Below are 14,708 nucleotides of genomic sequence, written 5' to 3' on the forward strand. Positions count from 1 at the left end.
CTTCTAGCATCTGATGGAAGGAATAGATTGAGAAATCTGTACCTATCACAGCTTCGACTTTCCCTCCACTATTTGTTCCACTACAACAAACAACAGCAGTTAACATGTATGCATTTAAAAACAATTTGAACAAAAACGAAATCAGATGATCTTAAAACAATAGATAATATAGAATTTACCCTTTCAATATTGATCTTGTAAGAGAGATTATTTTTCCTGACCCCCAAAAATCTTCATAGGGGGCCGACACGACATTTATTAACTTCTGCACTCTAGTTCTATGGTACCTAACGAAGAGAAAATTAAGTGAGAATACGATGTGTTGCATTTATTCAAGTTTATTCACATGGTTCATTGAAAATAAAATTATGCCCATAGTTAAAAAAAGAATTTTAAATGTACGTATGTATTCCGATATAGCATTAAATGTTATTACGATTTCTCCAAAGTAACGTCATTTGTCCAATGTTATATTAGTATAACAGGAAAAAAAATCCTTCTTAATTATTTTTTGCTGCTTGTGATAAATTTGATTGACTTAAAAAACCCCAGAATTATTGATATAGATGAGACTTTGCTTAGTATATATATAATACTTATATTTTATTATAATAATAACTATATGGTGTCTATAGTCAGTAATACCCGCACCAAGTGCTTGACCCTAAATAACACTGTTTTGTACCAGTTTTAGTAAAAACGAAGGCTACATGAAAATGTCCGGTAATTCCTAAACAAGTGAAAAGCTGTCAATGTGACAGCAAACCGGGTTTTCTTTTATGTAAACTGTATCCATAATCCATGTCAACCCTTATCCAGTGAAATGGAGTACCCTACATGTATATGCAACATTTTTCCAAAAAATGACTAAGTTCAAAAGCTAGTATTTTTTAAATAAATTATCGGAAATCAAAATCCAAGCAATATGCACACCTCTGATATATGTACAATTGATCTGCAAAAGAACAACTTCCTATCTTGGGAACTGTAGGAGGAGTTATCCGTACAATGAGGGTACCCTATATGCAATATTTTGCCAAAAAATGACTAAGTTCAAAAGCTGGTATTTTTTTCATAAATTATCGGAAATCAAATTCCTAGCAATATGCACACCTCTGATATATGTACAATTAATCTGCAAAAGAACAACTTCTTATCTTGGGAACTGTAGGAGGAGTTATCCGTACAATGAGGGTACCCTATATGCAATATTTTGCCAAAAAATGACTAAGTTCAAAAGCTGGTATTTTTTCGATAAATTATCGGAAATCAAAATCTTAGCAATATGCACACCTCTTATATATGTACAATTAATCTGCAAAAGAACAACTTCCTATCTTGAGAACTGTAGGAGGAGTTATCCGTACAATGAGGGTACGCTATATGCAATATTTTGCCAAAAAATGACTAAGTTCAAAAGCTGGTATTTTTTCGATAAATTATCGGAAATAAAAATCTTAGCAATATGCACACCTCTGATATATGTACAATTGATCTGCAAAAGAACAACTTCCTATCTTGAGAACTGTAGGAGGAGTTATCCGTACAATGAGTGTACCCTATATGCAATATTTTGCCAAAAAATGACTAAGTTCAAAAGCTGGTATTTTTTTCATTAATTATTGGAAATCAAAATCCTAGCAATATGCACACCTCTGATATATGTACAATTGATCTGCAAAAGAACAACTTCCTATCTTGAGAACTGTAGAGAAAGTTATCCGTACAATGAGGGTACTCTATATGCAATATTTTGCCAAAAAATGATTAAGTTCAAAAGCTTGTATTTTTTCGATAAATTATCAGAAATCAAAATCCTAGCAATATGCACACCTCTGATATATGTACAATTGATCTGCAAAAGAACAACTTCCTATCTTGAGAACTGTAGGAGGAGTTATCCGTACAATGAGGGTTCCCTATATGCAACATTTTGCCAAAAAATGACTAAGTTCAAAAGCTGGTATTTTTTTCATTAATTATTGGAAATCAAAATCCTAGCAATATGCACACCTCTTATATATGTACAATTGATCTGCAAAAGAACAACTTCCTATCTTGAAAACTGTAGGAGGAGTTATCCGTACAATGAGGGTACCCTTTTGGCAGCCGCCCGCCCGCCCGCCCGCCATTTTCACCATTTTAATAACCGGATTTTTCCGTTGGAAAACCCGGTTAAAAATTTAATTTTATGAAATGAGATCCCATCCCATAATACACATAAGCAGCCCTTTATGTACAATTTGGGGTTGAATTTTTTGCATAAGAATTTTTAAGTTAAACAATCACCTTAACATTTCCTGTAAGAGAAATTATTTTCTATATAATTATTACAAACACAACTAAATTATGCTCCTTCCCCTCGGTGGTTGCCGGCTTTAGATTTGGTTCTTTGTGCCAACATCATAGTGTGCACGGATTTAGAGAGGGGTGGAAATTAGGGGTCCAGACCCTCCTCCCCTGTGAAAATTCATTTATATTACCGTATTAGTAAAATTACCTTGACGTCAGGCAAAAATACACCTGCCCCCCCCCTCCCCCCTTTCAAACACAATCACATTACTCTGACCCCCCCCCCCCCCCCTTTACACACACATACTCTTCATAAAAAGAATTTTTTGATAAAAACGAAAGCCTGTACATGCGGTTGCAACAAAGAAGATTGTAAACAGAGCAAATTAAATCACGATTATATTGCACAATGATTTTCAATGCAGAACTGCCAAGACAGAAGATGTAAGTATTAATTTATGGTGGTATAAAACACATATGTCGATATTTATGTGGATAAAAGTTCGTTATATAGTGGTAACAACGTTATTGTTGACAAGCTAATCTTGTTAGTTAGTTCGTGTAACGTGAGTGATCGTTCGTGTTACGTGCGGGATCGTGCATGTATCAGAAAAATGCGTTTGCGTTTTTTACCGTGCGCGATCGTGCGTGATCGTGCTGTTTTTTTCTTTTTGTAACTTTTTTTACGGAATGCCAGGATTTGTTCTTAAAAAAGTCAAGTATTTTTCTCTCTAAACAATGCAACAATGTGAATTTAAAACTTTTTAAATAGAAGAACATTGACAAGTGTTAATATTCATGTATCATGTCAGTGATGATCTTTTAACGTATTCTCTTTCGTCGTTAAATACATTTAGTAAGTATTTCAACAACTCATTCAATCCATTGTTCGGTCGAGTTGGTTTTGCATAATTTTGTAATCCGCCTATATCAAGTATCTTTTGTATCTTGACACATAATTTTAATCATATTATCAAAAGAGACACATAGAATGAAAGCGGTCAAGCTAATACCCGTTTCCTGTTTAAAACTAAACAATTATTCCCAAAGTTTCCTTTAAAATAAGTTTCCTTTATAATAATATAGGGTTTTCATAATCATATATTGACGGTTACTGTTAATATATAGGGTTTATGAGATCTGAGGCCTGGCGTAATCCCCACCCCCTAGGAATTTGAAATTACCATATTTCTCAGAAACTGTTATAATCATGACCCCTAAACCATATATATATTCTTGTTCCCTATGTCAAGGGGCATCAAATGTTATGCAGGTCACCCAGTGGGTGGTCCTTACCCCTTCGAACAGCAAGTCCCTTAATATCTTCAAAACAGTTGAAATCTCCACCCTTATACCATTCCTTGTGTCAAAGGGCATTAAATGGTATGTATGTCATTGGCGCCGGGGGTGGTCGTGACCCCCTCGAACAGGAAGAACACTAATATCTTGAAAACGGTTGAGATTCCCCACCCCTTAACCATATATTTTTTATCCTTAAAAGACATCAAACGGTATATAGGTCATGGGCCCCGAGGTTAAATTTAATTTTTCAAAACCTTAATGCAAATCTATACAACAGTCCCTTTCATATCCCAAAATATGATGTGTCTTTTCTTTAAATCATAAGAGGAGTTCTGGGATCTATGGGTTTTCTTGGAGTGATAACCGCCAATTTTCTGCTACTATTTAACCTCCTCGATGAAATTTAAATTAATAAAAACCTTAATGCAATTTGTAGAACAATCCCTATGATGTGTCTATCCCTTAAATCATAAGAGAAGTTCTAGGATTAATTTTTTTTGTGGAGTGACAAATGTCAATTTTCTGCTATTTTTTGAATCCCTGGAAAAATTTAAATTGATAAAACCTTGAAAGTTATTGCACATCTTTAGGACAGTCCCAATTATATTCCAAGAGATGACGTAGCTACTCCAAAAATTGAAAGAGGAGTTATGGGAACCATACTTTTCCCCCCCAAAAAATGTCAATTTTTGTTGCTCACTGATCCCTTTTATAAAAAAAATTCTGGAACCTGATCACACCTAAAAATGACACCCCTAATTATATTTTAGAAGATCATTTGGCTACTTCAATAATTGTTGACGTTTTTAAAACATTTTTTTTGTAAAAAAAAACCCAAAACAAAACAAATGACAAGTTTCAGCCATTAAATGACCCCCAGGCCAAAATTGAAGTTTAAGTTTCAATTTGCTCATCTATAGGATACCCTAAAACATACTCAAAAAGATGATTTGTTGAAAATGTAGGAGGAGTTCGAGGAAGAAGAGTTTTTTGTGTAAAAAAAACGTCATTTCTTACCATTTATTTGAACCGAAGGACTACCAGAGAATTTTTTTACTTAAACATGGCACCCCAAATCAAACTCAAATAATTTAGTTTGCTGGTTTTTAAGATGTAAGAACATTTTGAGAAAGTAAGATGTGAAAGACGGGCGGACGGACGGAACAGGGTAACAACAATATACCCGAACTTTCTTTAGAAAGTGCAGGTATAATAATTGTTAAGGTGAATTTTTTTTAATTCAATTCAGTACATGGTCAATTTAATGCCATTGTTAAGTTTAAATGGTCAAAATGTTATTGCAATATAAACAAATCAAATTGCTTGGAATGGAATCAAGTTTTTACCAATTCAGGCTCATAGAAACATTATTCTTTTTTTATTTTAAATTATTGTTTACCTCAACCAAATTTATTCGTGTCAAATTAAAGTTTGGAAGCTATCATTGATAGTTTGATTACCTAGAACAAAATATAGCATATGAAATTATGTCCGCTAAACAGATTACTTTTGTAAATATGCTACGTAATTTTGACCACACCTTCGTTCAAGCGTTATCTTGTGACGTCGATCGACAGTATTAGTTTTATTATATAAAACTATCTTCAAAGGAAAGCATGCCATGCAACTTGAATTTGCATTTAAAGGCATTAACACATTTCTTAATCGTCTCTATTATTTTCAATTATAGTTTTGGACTATTTTTTGGGTACATTTAGAAAAATATGAAAAGAAATCAATATTTTAACTAATTATTTTTTAAACTATAAGTAATAATTCCTACCATATTGCACTTAAATGAACCTTGTGACGGCAGCTACTCGACAACTGATATGAAATATTATGTTATGCTTTAAATAAGAATCATTGTAAACAAAGTAATTGTGAACAAATGAAAACACAAGGTCCAATTGTGAATAGTGTCTGAACTAGTTTTTGACACCTGGTAATCCCTTACCATGGCGTTAGCTTGTGATCGTAGTCATCTGTCAGTCGTACCCCTGGGTATATCCTTTGTACTCCGTCTTCCGTCATGACGTAACGCCACACTAAGTACGGAGCCTCTTCCTTTGACGTCGTCGTCCACAACTTTTCCATTGGGTAAGTTAATCGTATAGATTTAATTGCTGATGTCTAAAAAAGCAGAAACAGAAGGTAAATCGAAATATAGCAAATCATGATCGACGAACGGCGAAGAATAAATCGAATAGAAATAGGCAATGCAAATGGAACAAGTGACATTAAAATCTCGAGCATTTTATTTCAAAAGAGTAAGCATTAAAATAATGCTTTGTTCCATTTATAATGAATTTCTTGATCTCTTGGATTAAACAATTTGATTTCACGGTAAATGTTGGTGAAATGTTGGTTTTTCCTACTAATTTCGTATCATTACAAGGCACTAGATTTTGTCACTTGTTGATTTATCTTACTTATTTGATTATATTATTGCCTGACGCCATGACGTCAGGCATATCTAAGATTTAAAAGTTTCATTCTCCGAAACAGTGCAGACAATTGGAGCAAGCAATATCATGATACTTTACAAAAAACGATTAACTGATGCATGCTTAAGGTGTCAGCATTTACATTCACAATTGATGAAATTTTATATGGGATGTAATAACAACAGCGAGTTTTTAAGTAAAAGGGGTGTTCACCATGCAGTAGAAGTGTGTAATCCTGATTTAAAAATAGATCAACATTCAACCATATTTGAACGGTGGAAAAGGGGGAGGGGTCATTGCAACAGGTTGTAACATTATTGTTTATTACGGTACAATGTAAGTAATAATTGGTGTAGGATTATCATTATTACAAGAGAGGCATCAGTTTGGATTAAAACAAATATATATTTATACCTCTGGAATGTTTACTGGAGGAACTAAATCGCCAATGCGGGATGTGGCCCGATTTTCGTTCAGTTGGGCGATTTCATTAATCTTGAAAAGGGATCATCCATCGCGTGTCTTCTAAAAGTGCATTGCTACATTTAACAATTACTAATCAAGTGTATTTGTTAATTCGATAGATTTGTTCCAAAACATCAGATCCAAAGTATAATAGACTTAAATGTAGCTGTTACAAAACAATACTAAAAAAAAATCATTTGACCCCCTCTCATGGATCTCTGTAAATGGATGAGTTCATTCAAACAATTGGATCAAGATCTCAGCCGTTGTGCGAATGGTTAAGCAGGACTTGCGCCATAATGTTACATTTATAGTTTTTTGCGTGCCGATTAGTGGGCGAGTACTTTGAAATTATGTGAGTACCCCAGAGAACACCTTGTGTTTACATCACAGGCACGTATCATGCTCCCCCCTTCCACTTGTTTGCAGCAGGAACGTTTCTTAACTTAATATAAAAATGGAAATATCATGGATTTGCCCCCCCCCCCCTTCCACGTTTGTAGGAGCATGTAATAAATGAAACTGCAAATAAGGAATTCTAATTGAATTGAAAGTACAGTTAGGGTTTCTTACATGAATTTTAGAATTCGCCTTTTTTTCATTGCTTGTCAACATGCTTTTGATGAAGCTGTCCCACACACATTAAAAAACAATACGTGTTTGTATACCCTTTCATATTTCATATGGTTGGAAATTTTCAAAAATGCTTTGCAGTAGATTTGCATCGTAACATAACAAATACAATTATTAAAAATGACTATTTAATCTCCAGTTTTCAAGTTTACATGCACATATATGATATGTGTACATTCCTAAAATAAATTGATTTAATAAAATAATTGAATTTCAAGTTACATAAATGTACATGTTCTAGATCGAAAAAAAGACTGACATTTTGACACCTGGTAATCCCTGACATTTCGTTCCGTTTAGAAATTTATGATTAGCAGCGAAAATTAAAATTCATTTCTGATATTAAAGACAGCCTAATTGGTACATGCCTACTTCCATTGAATAATTTTGTTTAGTCAGGCAAGCTTTTTGGAAAGTTATTACTTGTAAGATACTGGTATTTAATTACTTTTAAGCCTGGATTGGTGGTGATGTCTCCAGAAATAAAGTCTTTTAACTGCTTGACGCTGACTTCCGTTTCCTTGACTCCGGTGTATAAGGATGCCTCCTTGAAAGCGTCTGGTGTTAGTTTTACTGTAGTTTTGGCTGGCGAATATATGCTCGTTAACATTTCATCTAGAGAGTTAATTAAACAAGAGGCCCATGGGCCATATCGCTCCCCTTAGCAACATTAGACATAAGATCAGCTTCATGGAGTCATATCCAAAATATTGCGACAATGAATGAGTATTACAGATCCTGTATTAAAAGATTTTCAAAATTTTCTACCCATGTTCTTATGTTGAGCCTCTTTTGTAACCAGATGATATCAAATACTGAGCATTACCATTCTCAAAAAATCTTAAACAACTGTTCATATACATATGAACCTACATCAAACTTTGACCCCCTTGTGTGGCCCAAGAATTATCGACGGCCACAGTCTAAATAACTGAGAATCAACAAATATCAATATGTTGGCATATTAGGAATACTATTTACAATATATATAATATAGAACGATCAAATTTATTTCCTATTTAAAAATTTGCCATCCCATAATTATAGTCTCAACCTTTTTTATCTAATATTTAAAGATTTTTCTCTCTATATTTATATTACTCACCCTGAAGATGCTTCCACTCCAATTATACCTTTCTGCTTAATTGAGTTTTGAAAAGAAGATATTACTCTTTACATTCCTATGTCCATTCCTATACTCGCCCCCAATGGTGGCCCCAGCCTAACCCCTGAAATCATGGTTTGAACAAACTAGAATGAATCAAAACTACCCGAGGATGCGTCCACACAAGATAAAGCTTTTCTGGCCAATTGGCTTTTGAGAAGAAAATTTTCAAATGCCCACTGCGGCCGCACCCTACCCCCGGGATCATGGTTTGAACAAACTTGAATCTACACTACCTGAGGATGCTTCAACACAAGTTACAACTTGTCTGGCCTACTGGTTTTTGTTGAGAAGATTTTTCTCCATGTATTCCTATGTAAAAATTTCGACCCCCCCCCCCCTACTGTGGCCCCACCTAGCCCCCGGGGATCTAAATTTAAAAAATTTGAATCTGGACTACCTAAAGATGTTTTCACACACGTAACAGCTTTTCTGGCTCACTGGTTTTAGAGAAGCCGATTTTTGATTTTTCTCTATATATTTCTATCTCAAAATTTGATCCCCCATTGTGGCCCCACCGTACCCCCAGGGATCATGGTTTGGGCAAACTTGAATCTACACTACCTGAGGATGCTTTCACACAAGTTACAGCTTTTCTGGCCGATTGATTTTTTAGAAGAATATTTTTAAAGATTTTTCTCTATATATTTTACACTAGGTGAACTAACAATTATTCATGTCTCTGCTACATGTGCACACATTTTGTATTTTTCCATCAGCGAAATTAATCTCCGTTTAAACTGAATAGACTAGATAAAATACTGACAACTAGCCTATAACACATTGCAGTAATCAACTATTACGCAAAGATCATACATGTACCGTATTACCATTGAATTTATTGTACTGTACCCGTTAATGCATCTTATTTTCCGCAACATTCAGTCAGCTGTCTTAGTTACCGATGTCTATGTTTGATTGATACGTAAACATTACAAAATACCAAATACAGGCGATAATTTTCCCAATAGACAAGAGGCCCAATGGCCACATCGCTCACCTGAGCAACAATGGCTTTATATGGATGTTCAAAGGATATTGTGCCATGGTAGAAAAACAAAAATAGAATACCATAAAATAAACTGTATCCAAATTTTACACTAAGTTTCCTACACTTCATCTTTGACATTTTACCCTTATGAAATACCACTTTTACCAAAAATAAGATCCTATGCAAGAAATAAAACTAAATTTTTGTACACTCTAAACTTACAATTCCCCTTACATGTATTTTAGTTCTGCCCCCTCACTTTATAAAATAATCAAATTATATATGAGAACATGCATATAAGTACATATTCATCTTTAACTACATTGTATTATGCTAGTTATTGTATTAAAAAAAATTCCTATAATATAATAAATAATATGAAAGAGGAAAATTGTACCTCAAGGTACTCAAATTAAAAACATTCAAAAATTTAATTGGTCCTCTGCATTATGAACGAATGTTGTTTACCAGGCGTGGACTCGTGCTACGTTTTATAACCTTACTCACTTGATCGATGAATACACTCGAATGAAAAATGTTGTCATGTGATATGTTAAAGAGCTATTATATATTTAATTTATGCATAAGCTTCGGAGCTGGGTGGAGGGGACCCCCCCCCCACACTTTTTTTTTTTGCAAAGTTAGACATAGCCGTACTCAAAATCTTTTTTTTTGCTTGTCAAGATTTCTGATAAGGTCTAGCCCCCCTCTCAATGAGCCTCAGACTGCAATGTATTGACAGGCATATCGCTCTTTTTTACTAAGGCCCACCCTTTATTCAAAATCAACGTTTACAAATGGCTACAAATCAAGATGATTTTCCGCTGTAATTTGTTCTATAGAATAGCGATAATACATTTAACAAATGTTTTTAACTGTTTTAAAGAGATCTTTTTTATTTAATTTTGACTGAAAAACCAACGAAGTTGGTGAAGATTCATTGTATAGGGAGGAGGCTCCAAAAAGTTGTTACTGCATATCATCCTTTTAATTTTTCGGTACAAGTATTTAACGTTAAGTGAGACATTTCTAGTGATAAAACAAAATTTCAGCGTCAATCGTAGAATTATAAGCAAAATACAGCACACACTATTCTGCTTTTTTCTTCACAAAAGTAAATTACATTCAACTTAAACTTGGTATTTCCTATTCAGAATGAACAAAAGCATGCCCTCAGTTCTGTGAGCAAAGTTCTGTATCTTGCTTATAATTCGAAACTTGACACAGATGAATATGGTTATAGTAAAGAGAAAATTGTAAACAATTAACACAGAAGAAACAATCGCTAAAACAAAAAAGAGCACAATTTATTTTTCATAATATATATATACCTATATATTTTAGCAGCAAAATAATCTTCGTTTAGACTGAAAATTCAGAGAATCTTAACAAAACCCGTTGCATTATAATCAACAATAACGTAGAGATCGTACCGAATAACCAATAGAATGTATAGTATTTATAATATAATATGTTGTTAGTGCATCAGATTTTGCTCATCTTGTGTTGTAAACAATTAACTGTTTGATTTACCGAAGTCTATATTTGATTCGATACGTAAAAATTCCAAAATACTGGCGATATTTCCCGTCAAGTTAAAAAGCATACATGAAATTCAAAACAACGTAAAACCACGGTCACGAGTAAAAAATGTCAACGCATTGAAAGATTTAACCTCAATTCACTTCACGAAATCGGTACAAATATTTTTAGAATGTTTCAAGTATCCCTTCACACGTAAACTGTTGCACAACAAGTGAATTCATCTTTGTCAGTTTGACCTGTTTTTCATGCGTCAACATTCAAACATGGCTGCCTTAAACAATTCGTTTTCGATATAGAATACCAAACCCGAAGTTATATACTGATTGACAGCCTTTATATCTTTATATTTTTTGTCGTAAATTACACAAACCTGAAACAAAAGTCGCCAATAACTTTTGCAATTATCTGTTCCTTCCCGTAAGAATTTTTTTTTGGCAAAATTACGTTGAATTTGACTCAGTAGTTCTTGAGAAGAAGATTTTTTAATATGCAGCCCCCTTTTTCTACAGTTTCGAGGTTTCTCCGCTTTAAATAAAGATCGGTCTTTCATTTCTGCAATTCATATTTGCCTTCCCATAAGGCTGCTTTGTGCCAAATTTGGTTCAAATTTGTCAAGCGGTTTTAGAGAAGAAGTTCAAAATGTAAAAAAAAGTTTACAGACGGACAGACGGACGGACAGACGGACGACGGACAAAATATGATCAGAATAGCTCACTTGAGCAAACCGTAATTCATGAAAACGGAACGAAAATCAAAACAAGCTAAACCCACCGTCAAAGGTGAAACTATCAACACATTTGAATATTTAATCTCAATTAACTTAATAAAATCGGCATTAATTTATCTTGCATGTTTCAAAGATTCCTCTCGCACTCGAAATGCTCCAAAACAACCAAATTCATCATTGAAAGATTGACCCATTTTATCATAATTCAAAATGGCCGCTCCAAAAATGTTTTTGAGATATGGAATACCGAACCCGAAGTTATAAACTGATCGAAGCCCACCCCTTCAAATTATTATTTTCGTAATAACTAAAATTCGGAAAAAGATTGGCCTTTAATTTTTGCAATTTATTATTTCCTTTATATAAGTATTATTTATCTTAAATTGCGTTGAATTTGACTCAATAGTTCTTGAAAAGAAGAATTTTAAAAATGCACCTCCCTCTTTCCACAGCTTCGATGTTTTCTCCGCTTTGAATACAGATCGGTCTTTCATTTCTGCAATTTATATTTGCTTTACCATAAAGATGCTTTGTGCCAAATTTGGTTAAAGTTGGCCAAGCGGTTTTAGAGAAGAAGTTCAAAATGTAAAAAAGTTTACAGACGGACAAACGAACAGACGGACGACGGACAAAATGTGATCAGAATAGCTCACTTTAGCTTTCAGCTAAGGTGAGCTAATAAAAAACGAAATAATACAGTTTTGAGTATGAAAAATGAATATATACTCATATCTGTCAAAAACAAAATACAGACCTTTTGTAGCATATCTACTGAAATGCCGACATAATGGAGCCGGCCACCGGTTCAAATCCCAGCGGTGGTAAACAAAGTCCCCGGAGATGGGCTGATTTAAGTTTTCTATATCACTCACAATGCTGTTTCTTTCCACCACAATACAGAGTGAAAAATTACTCCCAGGTGCCTTTATCTTAAAAAATAAGATATAATATACGTAAGAATATCATTTCTTTTTCGATACACAAATGAAGGGATAAACATAGACACATAGACAAAGAGACAGACACATACCGGAGCCCAGTAGTAAACAGCTTTCATGGTTTGCATGGAGTCGCTGTCTTGATACTTTTGTCCTCCAGTTTCTATGATTTGTGTATATAAAGGTTTCAGTCCTTTCAACCCCCTGTAGAAATATTTGCTAAACTTACTTTTCTTCGAAGGCACATACACTAACGGCTAATGTGAAATTAATGAAGAATGCATCGGCACATAAAAAGAATTCTGTATGATTTGTTCTGTTTTTATTATCAAATTTAACACTTACGTCATTTAATCTTTGGTCAAAATAAACAATGACAATAACAAACTTGTCACCCAGAAAAACAGATATCGTTTTATAATCACCATGCAAATCAAAAATTTCTCAATTTACTAGCTAGACGATTCAGAACTCATTTTAGTTCAGTTATATTAAACACTAAAATCAGTTTAATTTGATTATGGATGTTAATTATATTTAAACTGATTTAATAAAATACTTTCCTGTCATAAAATAATATATTACATTCTTAAACTTTATAAAAAAAAATAAACTTTCTTTTTCATTGAATCAACGACATCGGACACATCACCGGAAGTCTCAAAATTGTAAATGTTATTGATGTCCTGTTCCTGTGCACTGACGTCACGAGGATCAGAAAGTAGTGGATGAACCAATGTCCGTTCCTCACCGTCCATGATAAATGCATAGGTAAACTCTCCGTGTTTAAAATACAAAATCTCGGCCACTAATTTGCTTATCAAAATATCAGCGCATATAACACCATGAACACCCTTTTTCAAAATAAACGGCAGACAACCCGTGATGATCAATTCTATGAAAAAATAAATAAAGCTTTGCTTTTCATAATTTTCTAATGTGAATAACAATGATGTTTGTTTTTTTATTATATTCATTAGCAACTTAATTACTTGACAATCGGATAAATCGCTTACAATATCTTATGAACGCTCTCTTAAATTTAAAGATTTAAAGTCAAGCCAAGCTCACCATCAGTAAAAAGGTCTTTGTAAGGTTGTGTGTAGGTTGGTGACGTTGATGTGGTTACAGTATCTAAGATTTCGTAGTAGGTCCCCATGACCTTTCGCAGAGAGGATGTTGTTTGTTCTGTGATAAATTTACATTGCCCTCGCTATAATTGATCAATTAAAAGCATTACTCCTTTTGCAATAGCATCTGAGCAATCAACAAGCTATGGTCATGAGACATCTTTTTATTCAAAAAATAGTGACGCTATTTATTTACACTTATAAGACATTCACATTATATGATTTTCTCACATAAAAAATTATAAGGCATCAATAAATAAATTATCAGTACGTGCTCATGATTACCTTTCTGAATCATAACATACCTTTACATACCCATATGAGTTGTTGTTTAATGTTTGTTCTGCCATGTTCCTTAACAGCTTTTTTGTATCGTAACTAAGTTCTAACAAAAGGTGTAACAACATGAAATATAGCTTTTAACATTATTAATGATTATAATTTAGGTACATGTATAGTCAAATTGTAGAAAATATACGATCGTTTTAAAGATTCTTCTGAAATTATGGAACCATATAATTAAGCTGTATATAAAAATACTAATATTATCAGGAGCTTACAAAGCTTGCAAACAATGCTGTGCTTGAATTATTTGTTGCGTATAGTATCAACAATTTCCTAAAATGTAATTTCAATTTGCAATATAATGAATAATGTATCACGATAAGATTTATTTGCATTTCTACAAATTCAATTTTACACAGAAGTGTCATAATAAGATCTTTATTTTTACTGCAGATCATTTTATACGGCTAATCTTTGGACTTAAAGGTATAAGGTCCACTTAAATTTATCGCAATTTTGGAACAAAAAGTACTTTTTCAATATCTTGCATATTGTGGTCCATCATGATCAGTGAACCATACTCCTACCTGAGCCTATACCGTACGTGTTGATTACGACCCTGTTTAGTAGCTCCTCGTTTTCGTTTCGTATTACTTCCAGGGAGTTTCCTTCAGTATCATTGTTATCTCTCCCATCGGTCACAAACAAAAGAATTTGATCTACAACAATTTTGTTGATATAAAAACAAACAAAGAAATAAAAACAATAGGCTTGGTGGTCAATAAATA

The 14,708-nt window shown here is 33.5% G+C and overlaps 2 long non-coding RNA genes across 2 annotated transcripts; both read right to left on the reverse strand.

Annotated features, from left to right (window-relative positions):
* Positions 1-179: 179 nt before the first annotated feature.
* On the reverse strand, positions 180-12,478 carry LOC105337473 (uncharacterized). Its single transcript, XR_010714342.1, has 4 exons — positions 12,322-12,478; positions 7,588-7,724; positions 5,552-5,727; positions 180-287 (listed from the first exon to the last, which is right to left on the reverse strand). It is a non-coding gene; the product is annotated as an uncharacterized lncRNA (long non-coding RNA).
* Positions 12,479-13,128: 650 nt separating this feature from the next.
* LOC136275429 (uncharacterized) lies at positions 13,129-14,022 on the reverse strand. Its single transcript, XR_010713994.1, has 3 exons — positions 13,941-14,022; positions 13,577-13,718; positions 13,129-13,400 (listed from the first exon to the last, which is right to left on the reverse strand). It is a non-coding gene; the product is annotated as an uncharacterized lncRNA (long non-coding RNA).
* Positions 14,023-14,708: the final 686 nt, after the last annotated feature.

The sequence above is a fragment of the Magallana gigas genome, chromosome 5 (assembly GCF_963853765.1).
Source record: "Magallana gigas chromosome 5, xbMagGiga1.1, whole genome shotgun sequence".
Lineage (NCBI taxonomy): Eukaryota > Metazoa > Mollusca > Bivalvia > Ostreida > Ostreidae > Magallana > Magallana gigas.